The sequence below is a fragment of the Pteropus alecto genome, unplaced genomic scaffold (genome assembly GCF_000325575.1).
Source record: "Pteropus alecto unplaced genomic scaffold, ASM32557v1 scaffold150, whole genome shotgun sequence".
Classification (NCBI taxonomy): Eukaryota; Metazoa; Chordata; class Mammalia; order Chiroptera; family Pteropodidae; genus Pteropus; species Pteropus alecto.
Genome location: NW_006429686.1, coordinates 16,800 through 30,199, shown reverse-complemented (window position 1 = coordinate 30,199; position 13,400 = coordinate 16,800). Strand labels below are relative to the sequence as shown.

Genomic DNA, 13,400 nt, shown 5'->3' with positions numbered 1-13,400 from the left:
CCTCACTTTTCTTAGTATTTTTGTTTCTTTCCCTCTCTAGCCCCCTTCAATTTCTATTCTTTTCAGTACTTTTAAGATTAGTGCTAAATTTCACACCTTCATATGAAGAATCCAATATATTGGTAGTTTTCACCATGACACACTGGATTCATGTGATGAAAATAGTTTTTGTCATTCTAGAAAACAGGACAAAATTTTAGAATAAAAGCAGAAGAAAATCATGGTGTTCTTATTTTACACTTTATTAATGATATGCAGGGCCAATTGTATAATCTACTCAATCATGCTGGTTTAGAGAGTTTTCTTTACTTATTCAGTTTCCTTGTAATGTTGATCAAAGCTCTACCTCACCTTTTCCATGTGTTTCACCTTAAGGACTCTGCATTTTGTCTTCCTAACCTATGACGATCTGAGAAGTCGTCGTCTTATTTTAATAGCACTTGTAATATTCCTAAAAGTCTTAAGAACATAACTCTGACTTGTGGCTTAGTTAGCCATTAATATATTTCCAAGTTGGTACATCTTTTCTCATTTGAGGATTTCAGCAGTCATTTAGGTGAAGGCTAGAAAAGTATGGTTACATTAAGTGAGATTTTCATTTAGATCAATAACCTATATTTAATATAGTTTCAAAATACTTTGAGTTGTAGGGTGTTTCAAATTCTTGTTTTCCACCACCATCATTTCATTTTGGCAAGAAGACAGAATGTATAAGAGACTGAAACTGGCTGGTGCAAAAGCATTAGTCATCACCCTTGCCTTAGCCCCCTACCTCCAGCCTCCATCCTTTGTGCTGCTTCAGTCTGGCTGATGCCTTTCGATAGAACTAGCAAACAAGACAAGGATATTAACTTACCTTAATTAAAAGCTAACAGATTATCCTTTGATGGTAAGGAAAGCTACATGAATGCAGTATTTTTATTTCAATCTATTGTACCAAAGATGAATGTGTTCCATTTGAAATTGGGAGACAGCGTATTACGATGGAAGGATGGGTGATCTTGAGTCAGACTGCTTGAACAAGTGGTCGCGGGCAAGTGGTTAACCTGAACTTCATTTATATTGTTCATAAAAGAGGGGATAATAAGACTCATTTTCTACAATGTTATAAATAGTGTTTGACACACAGTGGGCATTAAGTAAATGTTAGTTCTCTTGAATGATTTGCTAACAATTTTATTGCTAAACATAATATTTCTCCTTTCATTACTATAGCTGTTCGCTACTACATTTTGAAATACATAATTGTTTTATATGCAGAAGCAGAAAAAAAACGGAGACATCCAAATTACTGGACAGTTTCTGAGAAATTCAGGGAGAAATCACATAATAAGAAACTGAAACTATCTTGTCCTCTTTCTACACTGTATTTTTTGTTTTAAGGAGCAGCAAAACCTTAAAATCAAAATGTTCAGCTCTAACAATAGAAATGGCTTATGGACCTTTTGGTGGCACAGTGGTAAAAAGAGGGGACTTAGAAATCAGATGGTTTTAACTTGAATCCCAACCTATCATGTGACCTTAGCCAAATTAACCTCTTTATAACTTAGTTTTTTTTAAAATCTGTAGAATAGGACATGATAATTGTGCCTACCTCATAGAGTTATTGTGAGGGATAAATTAAATAATATAAAAAGCACTTAGTACACAGCCTGGTTCATTAAAGGATATAGCTTGACCACCTCCTCACCTTCATCTATAGCCCTGTCTTGGAGATTGGCAATGCAGGTTACTGTAAGACTTCTCAGAGCCTCTGATATGTTAAAGAAATACTATTTAACTTTGTTCAATGCATTATTTTCTAAACTTATTTATCCTTAGAACCCCTTTTCTCTCAAAATACTTAACAACCGAAATCTAATTTGGAAAGCACCAATTGCCATGCACTTAATAACCTCTCTCTCTCTCTCTGATTTTATTACACTGGCCTCATACTTATCTGTATCAAAGTTTGATCAATGTCAAGGAGTGATTAAACCAGTTATCTTACTCTGATAAGAATGTTTTCAACTATGATGACAACCATTTTAGTTATATTTCTTTGTACAAATATGATACCTTTTTATATCAGGTTAATGTGACTTCAAAGTGTAGTGCTACAGGCTAGGTTTTATTTTTTTTGGCTTTCAGAAACAACTTATTTGTGAAAGGATAAAAACACAAATGAGACAGGTTTGTGTTTGTTTTTATAATCAGTATATGGGCCTTAGTACAGAGGTTAGCTTTTGCAATCAATACTTCACACAGGGCGAAATTTAATATTTTCAGTTAATAGAATATTTTAATTTATGAATTTTCTATAAGAAATGATATTAAAATTTCTGCAGAGGCATACCAAACTGTCTTTTTCTCTGATATGGATACCTAATAGAATACTAATTGGACTTTTGTAACTTTTGCGCCCTAAGGTTCTTATAGCCAGGTCAAAATGAATATCCTATCTCTCAATATAATGTTCTTTCTAATTTTAATGATTAATGGAATTTTCAGCCTACTTTCCCTATTAGAAACTATACCTGAAGAGAATGTACACAAAAAGAGGTTCCAATTTCAACAAAAGTTTGAACACCCCTTTATGACCAGCACTGTGCTAGATGTTGCAGTAGCAGGAGAAGAGTGAGCATGGAGTAGCTAAAGATAAACAATGATGTGGTCCTTTTCTTCCATGGAGCTCATATTTTCAGCCTTTATTGAATTTTTTGGCTAATAATATTTTACTCTGGTACTCAAACATCAGTTTAGGTCGGGCTTTTAGATCTACACAAAAATGGGCCTCTCTAGAGTCTGGCAATATTTAAAGTACAGAGTATATATCTGTCCCTTCCATACATTCTTGTACTAGTTTTACCTGGTCTGAAAGGTGGAGGGTAAAGCGGCAAGTGGTGGAGGCCATGTCCCAATTTCATTGTAAGTCTAGGCCATGGCTTGGTTTTGTGCTCATATTTTTCCTCTGGATATAGCAACAATTTATTCGGTGGAATTCTCCCCAAGGTCTCACATTGCAGAAAAACAGAACCAATTTATACAAGGACAAAGGAGCACCATAATGTCTCTTATTAATTTTAATTTTTTATTTTTATACCATTTCTAATGTTCATTTATATGTTTTTCCCCTGAAACCCCTAAATCTCTTGTTTTATCCTGTTATACTACCCAACAAATATCTTTCTGTTTTTAAGCTGCTGCGTATATATCATTAGTCAGTGGTTGCTTCACCTTGCACCATCAAATATTCTTTTCAGATTCTGAACAGCTATGGATGTCATTCAATTTATTATCCTAAAGGATTGACTGCATTGATGCTATGGAGTTAACTGATTAGCATTCCGCCAGAAAATATTAATAAATAGCAACAACAAATGTTGAATTTGGTTTGTACAAACCTTACTATCCCCAAATAAAAACTATAATAGAACACTTTAGCATAACAATTTAATACAATTACAGGATACTTGATTAATTAAGTAACATACATACTACAATTTCTATATGACCTTGAATAGCATATCTTATTATTTTCTTTTCCTCAGTATCAGCAGAAATTTAAGGTTGTATAGACTCTTAGCCTTTTCTAACTGCTTTAAGACTTCTCTTTTATGTCCTCTGAACTTCCTCCTAAGTGCCTAAACTACCAGTCTCCTATTGAACCAAAATGAGTGGGTCTTAACTTGAGCTTAGGGCTAAAATGCCATCTATCCTAGTTCCTGAATGTGTGAAACTTGAAGAGGGATTATTGCCACCCTTAGTGCTTCTCTGACAGTATGGTAATTTAAATGGGATTAGCACTGTGGCAGTATGCGTCACACTAAACTCAAGGTCTATAGAGTAGGATTCACGTTTAACTTTTTTATCAGTGTATATATGATATGTCCTTGCTGTAGGCAGACATGTCCTGTCAAGATATGCCCTCTTTGAATGTAGGGAGGAAGTGCACTTTAGACTTTGTTCACCACGATTATCTCTGAGGATGAATTTGTTTTCAGATTGAATCAAGATTCAAATTATCACTAAATATGGCATACTTAAAATTTCATTCATCAAACATTTATTCGACGTGTTATGTGCCAGGCATTCCACTAGATGTTGTAGATACAGTGATGAAAGATTCAGTCCCTAACCTGAAGGAGTTATAGTTTAGTGAAACTCAAGTAAATCAGATAACCTCAAGGGAAGTCTGCACTAGACAGTGTAAAAGCTGAATGTCTAACTCAGATGGGCCTGGACCTTATAAAAGGTGGTTGAACTTTATTCTATAAGTGAAATAGAGCTCTTTAAGGGCTTTTAGCAAAGGAATATTTTCTTTTTAGAAAAATTTATCTCATTTATTTAGCTGTGAGGAGAATGAATTGGAGGGCTAAGATTGGTGACTTGGAAAGCAGTTAGGTAGTTATAGTGATTTAGATGAGAGACAGTGGTGACAGTGGAGATGTATTATAACAGGAAAGGAATGGGCCTGTTTCTGATGTGGCCATTTTTCAAACTTCTCTATGTGAAGTCCTTACTGATAGAAACAAAATAATTCTATTGGCAGAGATTTTCTATGCAGGGTAAAGGATTAGCATTGATCTGGCCAGAGTGATTGGACCACTATGTTAGAGCTCTTTGACCATAACATCGGTCAAACTGATGCAGGACAGGATAAATTTCTCCGAGTGCTGGGAGGAGACTAAGCCCTGCATCGCAAGAAGAGGGTCCTTTGGTGGAGAGTGGAGAAAGAATTCAACACACGCCAAAGTTAGAGTCAAAAGGAAAGTTTATTAGAAAAGGAGTAACACTCCACAGACAGACTGTGGTCTCCTCTCAGAGGCAGAGAGTGGAAGGGACAGTGAGAGGGACCAAGAGAGCCATGGAAAGACAGTGAGTAGGGGGACAGAATAAAGGCACTGAGAGGGACCCTGAGTGTTTAGGGAATTCAGCTTATATGTCATTCTTTAGTCCCTGTGAGTTGTAGTTTAAAAGACTTCATTAACCTATTTCCTTTGATATAGACATACAGTGAGGAAGGGGAAGGGGAAGAGTATGTAGTGTGAAAAGGTAAGAATATGTGGAGCGAAAGGCCTGCTGGCAGTTCCCAGCCTTTAATCCACAGGTTTCCATAGAGAATGACTCTATTGGTTTCTGTTTCCCCTTCACAGGTGTGGAGAATGAATTTTTAGCAATCCCAGCAGAAATATTCCTTTGTTCTGAAGGTGTCCTCTTGGCCTGGCTGCAGAGCTGATCAGCATATTGCAGTCTCTGATTGTGGCTTTATTTACATTTTAATTCTCTTGCCTTTTTCCTACATTAAAACTATAATCAAACTCCAGCCTAATATTTCTAAAAGTATGGGCCATGGATAACATAATCCAAAGAATCTAGGGAACTTGTTAAACTGCAGATTCCCCGGACAGACCCTAGACATACTGAATCAGGGAATAGGGACCCAGGAGTTCAGTGTTTTAACAAGTTTTCCAGGTTATTCTCCTGCATATTAAAGTTTGGAGATCACTGATCTAGCCCAACAATTTTCAAAATATGATCTGGGACCACTGGCCCCTAAGACTCTTTCAGGGGTCCATGAGGTCAAAACTATTTTCATAATACGTAGACATTATTTGCCATATTCACAGTGTTGACATTCACACAGAGGGTGTAAAAGCAGTGGTCAGAAAAAAACTGCTAGCTCCTGAGCACAAATTAAGACAGAGGTACCAAACTGTACCTCCATGCATTTACAGTAAAAAGAAAATGTCAGTTTTATTTAAGAATGTCCTTGATGAATCGGTAAGAATAATTAATTTTATAAACCTATTATTCATCCTACCCTGTCATATACAATTTTTTTTGTATATTCTGTATGATGAAATGGAAAGTAGGCATAACAGTTCTGTAGCAGACCAAAGTATGATGGTTGGCTGAAGGAAAAGGACTAGTATGACTGAATTGTGAGCTGAATCAACCACTTTCTTCAAACAACTCCTTTTAATTTGAAAGAACTGACGAACAGTGGTCATTCAGACTTGAGTATTTGGAAGACCTTTTCTCAGAAATGAACTAAGTGACCCTGCCAGTTCAAGGAAAAACGAATTTGTTGCTAATGATAAAATTTAAGTGTTCAAGCAAAAATTAGAACTTCAGAAAACTTATCCACCATGTGAGCTTGACAACTGTCTAATACACTAATACTTAGACTTTTCTGATGAGATTGATGATACAATATCAATTTTTTTTTTATTTTTGTATTTTAAAATGAGTCACCATTTGTGAGATCTGCATAAATTAGTGAACCAGTACTTTCCAAATGACCAATGCATTATTATTAAACCATGCATAAATAATACATTCAATATACAAGATAGATCAATGGATTTTCATTTAATGAAGCACAGAGTTCATTGGTATGGTTTCAAATTCTACCTTGTGACTAATGTTTAAGAAACTACAACTTGTCTACTTGTGGTGTAGTGTAAAAGAATATCTACAATTATTTGAAAATTCTATTAAAACACTCCTCATTTTTCTAACTACTTATCTGTGTAAGTAAAGATTTCCTTCATACATTTCAATCAGAAGAGGTCACAATCAATCTAATGCAGAAGCAGATATGAAGATCCAGCTGTCATCTATGAAGTCTGACATTAAAGAGGTTTATACAATTGACAGTGCCACTCTTATTACATTTTTCAAGAAAATAGTTATTTTTAATTAAAATATGTTAATTACATTATTATGTATTTATGGCTTATTTTAAATGAATAAATAAATAGTTTAAAAATTCCTCGATCTTAATTTCTAATATTGTAAATATGAATAGAAATAATCTACATAAACAAAATTTTTTTTGGCATACTCAGTCACTTTAAAGAGTATAAAGAATCCTGAGACCAAAAACTTGGAGAAATGCTGATCTAGCCCTTGGGTTTTTAACAATATGTTAAACATATCACTACTGGAAGTTAGAGTAGTCCAGGCAGGACTAAGGAGTTTTTAACAATAATTCTAAGAATTGTTTACCTGTGAGTTTGACATAGCATCCAGAAATTATGCATTGGTATGTAACCTTTTGAATAATGTTGCTTCTAATTCCCTAGAGTCTTTAATATGTTGTTTCCTGAGGACTCCATCTACCATAGATTTTTTAGTGCCATATCAGATCTGTGACCTATTCCCTAATGTATTACAGTTGACCTTCCATATCTGCGAGTTCCTTATTCATGGATTTAACCAACCACGTATCGAAAATATTCAGGAAAAAATGTTATGTCATTGCTGATGTGTACTATATAGTTAGCCCTACGATGGTTGTATCTGTACTGAACATGTACAGACTTTCTTTCTTATAATTATTTTCTAAACAATACAGTATAACAACTATTTACATAGCATTTATATTGTATGAGGTATTATGAATAATCTAGAGATGATTTAAAGTATATGGGATGCTGTGTATAGGTTATATTGCAAATACTATACCATTTTATATAAGAGACTGGAGTATCTGCAGATTTTGGAAGGCAGCTATGTTCACCACTATATCACCAACGCACAAGAATTTGCAGATTTTGGTATCCATGAGGGATCCTAGAACCAATCCTCCAGTTATATGAGGGACAGCTGGATTGCCTTCAAAACCTACAGCAGAAGTATTTGGGGATGCAGGGAAGAAAGAAAGGCAACTTCTGTGCTACACATGACTGTATGCCTCTGTTTCATTTGTCAGCTTAAAAAGAATTATAAGAAAAGGTGATTTTGGTCATCTTCACTGCCACCAACCCTCCTCCAAAGAGATGATTCGTTGCCATAGAGAATGTTAAGAACCATTGCTCTAGTCAACAGCTAACCCATATCAATTCCTATTTCCTATCCTGAACAGACTAGACTTTAAAGGCTAGTTAAGAGCAAACTGACATATAAACCGGATGTGTAGTACTGATTTGTCTGGTTCCCAGTGAACGACAGACATATATTTCCAATACTTTTTAGAAATCATTTGTATATTTATTTGTTGAGGTATAATTTAACTTTTTTTTTTCAAGGAAGCTGCTGTGAAGTAGTCAATTTAAGAAACAAATTTGGTTCATCTGTGGCTGAGAATAATCAAAAGGGTGCAAAAAATTGTCAGAAAACAGGAATTTGAAGAAAGAGAGGCTAATCTGGCTTAAAAGTTTAGGTAATTTATTTTGCTGGTTAAATGCCACTTAGGACTGCATTGCTGATGAGCATTGATATCCCTCTCTGAAATACATTGACCTTCCCCAGTTGCCCAAAGAGTTTGGGCTATAGAGTAGAAAACTGAGCCTTTGAAAGCAACTGTGGACAAAATGAATATTCAGAAGTCCACTTGAATTGGTTCCAGATTTTCTAATGGAGGAAATGTTTATTAAAGAAATATGTTGAAATTCTTCACACTTAGATCTTATTCATTCTAGATATGAGTGAATTCAGAAGTGCTGACTCCAATGATTTATCAGGATGTTGAGTAGTATTGAATGTGAGCTTAGTTTTAAAAGAGCTACTTTAGCCTTCAATTACCCTTGCTACTTGTAAGTCATTCATTGTGAATACTCTTTTCTAATATTAAAAATGGAATACTGGTTAAAAGTTACTGAATAGCTTTCCTCACCTCGTATTTTGCGTTGGAATGCCAATGTGCTATAAGTATGCCGTCATTATGCTTAGAATATTTAATATATTATAAAATGTTTTAGAATTTGCATTTGACATGTTAATATTTAAATATGGAAGGGGGAAGTCCAGAAGCACAGAACATATTACACGGTTTGCACTTGATAAATATTTGTTCAATGAATGTCTATGTTCACAAATAAATAAGATTAGACCAAAATCATATTAGCTTTTTTAAAAACATGGGTTGACCATCAACAGTATCCTATATCAAATTCCTATATATTCTGAATAATAACTAAAAAGCATTTTTTGCCAGTAGGGCCAAGACGCTCTTTATTTATATTAACTTTTTAATTGAATGATATTCAGTAACAATAGTAAGAGTTGTTATAACCTATTTTATTGCCTTTGTTCCCAAGACAGACACATGCCAAAACCTCTATTCATTGCTGAACACTTGAAATTGGAGTTTGTATTTCTTCTGCTACTTAATTGTTACCTATTCCTAATCTGTTCCTTCTCCCAAAATACTTGAGATAGCAGCATGAAATTGTGAAAACCTTGAGCCATGTTGTGTAATTAATGATTTTTAAATAGGTTCAAGGAATCCTTGGAGAATTGAGTGACTGCTGGTATCCAGATGAGTGTGGTTTAAGTTATACTGGATGCAGGAACTTTTATTTAAGCAACTAGAGTCCAGATTAGCTATTCTTGACCATTAAATTGTCAAATATGAGTACGGCCATGCCACCCTGAACACACACGATCTCGTCTGATCTCGGAAGCTAAGCAGGGTCAGGCCTGGTTAGTACTTGGATGGGAGACCACCTAGGAAGACCAGGTGATGTAGGCTTAAAAAAAAATAAAGACAAACATGGCAGAGTGGCAGAGATCTGTCCCCAGATCTCTCCCCTTGAAACAACAATAAGCTGAGCATCTAACAACAAAAAACACTCAAACTGCATACCAGCACATCTGAGAGTGGGATCTGTGCATAAGAGCTACTACAGGTCAGAACCCCTGGTGTCGGGTGGTGGACTGGGAGAAACAAAGAAGCTGCCTCTCACAGCAGCTGGAGCTCCCTGTAAAAGGAGAGGGAGGGAAGAGGCCGCAGTGAGTTTCCTGAATAGCCCTGCCTGGGAGTGCTGTGAGCTTTGTGCAGCTGACAACAGGGCCCAGTCATCAGGGTGGAAAGCAGAAAAGCAAGACAGCAGAGAAACAACAGTTGATTTTTACCAGCAACGGTTGCAAAACTGAGGCCGAGCCACAGCCTCCAAACCCCAACCAAGAGGGCCCCTCCCTCCATACCCTCCGAGACAGAATACCGAGGAGCCACAGGGGAATCTGAGCAAACGCTACTGAAACTATCTGTAACACTGACTGACAGGAACTGAGACTGAGGGTAGTGAGCATGATTAGACATGTAGAAGGAAAAAAAGACATTATTAAGACTTTATATAAAGCAAGATCCAAGAGGCTTAGACATCACCTACTGGAAACTAAAAGGAAAACACCTTCTTTGCAACAGGCTAAGGACCGTTATATAATAAATCTTCTTTCTGGAAAAGAAATCAGAATACACTTCCATTAATGCCTGAATAGAGAAATAGTCCATTAAACACCATTAACAACCAAGGTGACAAGGCATCTCAGAAAGAAAGAAAAAAAATCTCCAGAAAAGAAGCTTACAGACATAGAAATATGTGACTTAAATGACAGAGAATTCAGAATGATACTTCTGAAAAAATCAATGAGCTCCGAAATGAATTATATCAACAATTTCAAGAATCGAAAAAACAACTAGATGAGCAGAATGAGTTCTTCAGCAAGGAGATTGGAACCCTTAAAGAGAACAGTATAGGTCTGGAGATAAAAATCACACTGCAAGAATTGAAAAAATGAAATAGCAAGCTTGGGAAATAGAGTTGACCAAATGGAGGAAAAGATCAGTGATATCAAAGACAGAAATCTAGAAATAAATCAGAAGGAAGAAGAGAGAAAACCAAGAATAAAAATTAATGAAAGAGAAATATAAGAACTAGCTGATACCATCAGGAGAGGAAACACAAGAGTAATGGGCATTATCGAAGGTGAGAAAAAAGAGCAGGGATTAGAAACCATTTTCAGACAAATAGTTAATGAGAAATTACCAAATCTAAGAAATGAGCTGGAGTTTGGAGTTCAATAAGTCTACATAGTCCATTAAACACCATGAACAACCAAGATGACAAGGCATCTCAGAAAGAAAGAGAAAAATTTCCAGAAAATAAGCTTATATACATAGAAATATGCATCTTAAATGACAGAGAATTCAGGATGGTACTTCTGAAAAAATTTAGTGAGTTCTGAAACGAGTCATATCAACAATTTCAAGAACTGAAAAAACAACTAGATGAGCAAAATGAGTTCTTTAGCAAGGAGACTGAAACCCTCAAAAAGAACAGAATAGATCTTCTGGAAATAAAAACACACTGCAAGAATTGAAAAAATGAAATAGCAAGCTTGGGAAATAGAGTTGACCAAATGGAGGAAAAGATCAGTGATATCAAAGACAGAAATCTAGAAATAAATCAGAAGGAAGAAGAGAGAAAACCAAGAATAAAAATTAATGAAAGAGAAATATAAGAACTAGCTGATACCATCAGGAAAGGAAACATAAGAATAATAGGAATTCTCTAAGGGGAGGAAAAAGGAACAGGGATTAGAAAGTATTTTAAGACAAATAGTGGACAAGAATTCCCCAAATCGCAGGAATGAGCTGGAACTTGGAATTCAAGAAGTCAACAGAACACCCAATTATCTCAACCCAAAAAGGCCTTCACCAAGACATGTCGTATTAAAATTATCAAAAATCAACAACAAAGATAGAATTCTCAGGGTAGCCAGGGAAAAGAAGATGGTAACTAATAAAGGAAAACCAATTAGATTATCGTTGGACTTCTGAGCACAAACATTACAAGCCAGAAAGGAGTGGAATCAAATATTCAAACTATTAAATGAAAGGAACTACCAGCCAAGAATAATATATCCAGCTAAGTTTTCCTTTAGATATGAAGGAGAATTTACGACCTTTCCAGACACACAAAAATTGAGGGAATTCTCCACTACGAGGCCTGCACTACAGGAAATACTGAAAGGGGTCAGCTCACCTAAAACGAAATGACAAAAAAAATACATAATTAGGAGTAAGGTTACTAGAAGGCTGATAGAAGCAGAGGAGTGCAACCATCACTAAGAAAAGGGCATTATAAGCTTAAATAATAAGAGATTTGCTATAGCAAGATAGTAATGGACATTCAGCATACATAGGGACAAATTAATATAACAATGACTGAAACGTGGAGAATTCAAAGATCCAAATTCGCAAAGGGGAATGGAGATAAGGCACACGCAGAAGAAAAGGGATGATTGTATATATATAACTAATCTTTACATATTCATAATGGATAAAAAGATTCAGAACAAAGTATATAACATAAAACAAGAAGGACCAGGGGGAAAACCCACAAAAGCCAACCAAAATAAAAAACCCCACAAGGACAAGGAAGCAATAGAAACACTGAGCTGCCAGAGAGCAAAAGGTAAAATGGCTATTAAGAAGATCTCATATTTCAAGAATCACCCTAAATGTAAATGGACTGAACTCACCAATAAAAAGACACAGAGACGCAGAATGGATCAAAAAACAAAACCCAGCCACATGTTGCCTCTAGGAGACATATCTCAGATTCAAATACAAATATAGGCTCAAAGTGAAAGGGTGGAAAACGATATTTCAAGCAAATGGCATTTAGAGAAAAGCAGGAATAGCAGAACTAATATCGGATGAAATAGACTTCAAAATAAAAAATTTAAAGAAAGAGACTGAGAGACCCTTCATAATGATAAAGAGAATCATCCACCCGAAGACATACCACTTATTAACATCTATGCTCCCAATCAAGGAGCCCCAAAATATGTAAAGCAATTAATAACAAAACTAAAGGGAGGAACAGACCAAAACACTATCTATCATAGTAGGAGACTTAAATACCCCACTATCAGATATGGACTCATTTTCCAAACAGACAATCAATAAGGGAAAAACATCCTTAAATGACACATTAGACTAGTTGGACATGATTGACCTTTACAGAGCCTTCCATCCCCAAAAAAGCTGTTTATACATTCTTCTCTAGTGCACATGGAATATTCTCAAGAATTGACCACATACTGGGACACATAGATAGCCTCAACAAATATAAAAGGGTTGAAATCATACCAACCATTTTCTCTGATTATAATGCTTTGAAACTAGAGATCCACTGTACAAAGAAATCAGGAAGAACCACAAATACATGGAGATTAAACAACATGCTACTGAAGAATAAATGGATCAAAGAAGAGAGAAAAAGAGAGATCAAGAGATACATAGAAACAAATGATAAATATAGTACCACATATCAAAACTTTAGGGACACAGCAAATGCGGTCATAAGAAGAAAGTTCATATTACAGGCCTATCTCCAAAAACAAGAACGAGCCCAAATAAACAACCTAATGCTTCATCTTAAAAAAACTAGAAAAGGAAGAACAAATGAAAGCTAAAGTCAGCAGAAGGAAAGAAACAATCAAAATTAGAGCAGAAAGAAATGAAATTGAAAACAACAACAACAACAAAAATAGAAAAAGTAAATGCAACAAAGAGATGGTCGTTTGAGAAGCTTAATAATATTGACAAACCTCTGGCTAGACTCACTAAAGAAAAAAGAAAAAGGACAAAAATAAACAAAATCAGGGATGAAAGAGGGACA

General features: G+C 35.4%; 1 protein-coding gene and 1 pseudogene across 1 annotated transcript in view; both read left to right on the top strand.

Moving 5' to 3' along the window:
• The window catches only part of LOC102894096 (E3 ubiquitin-protein ligase RNF128), a gene marked incomplete at its 3' end in the record, with an annotated part of 28,782 nt that overhangs the window by 8,459 nt on the left and 6,923 nt on the right, over positions 1 to 13,400 (top strand). The gene's annotated exons all lie outside the window — the stretch shown is intronic.
• Positions 9,342 to 9,460, top strand: LOC112471021 (annotated as a pseudogene).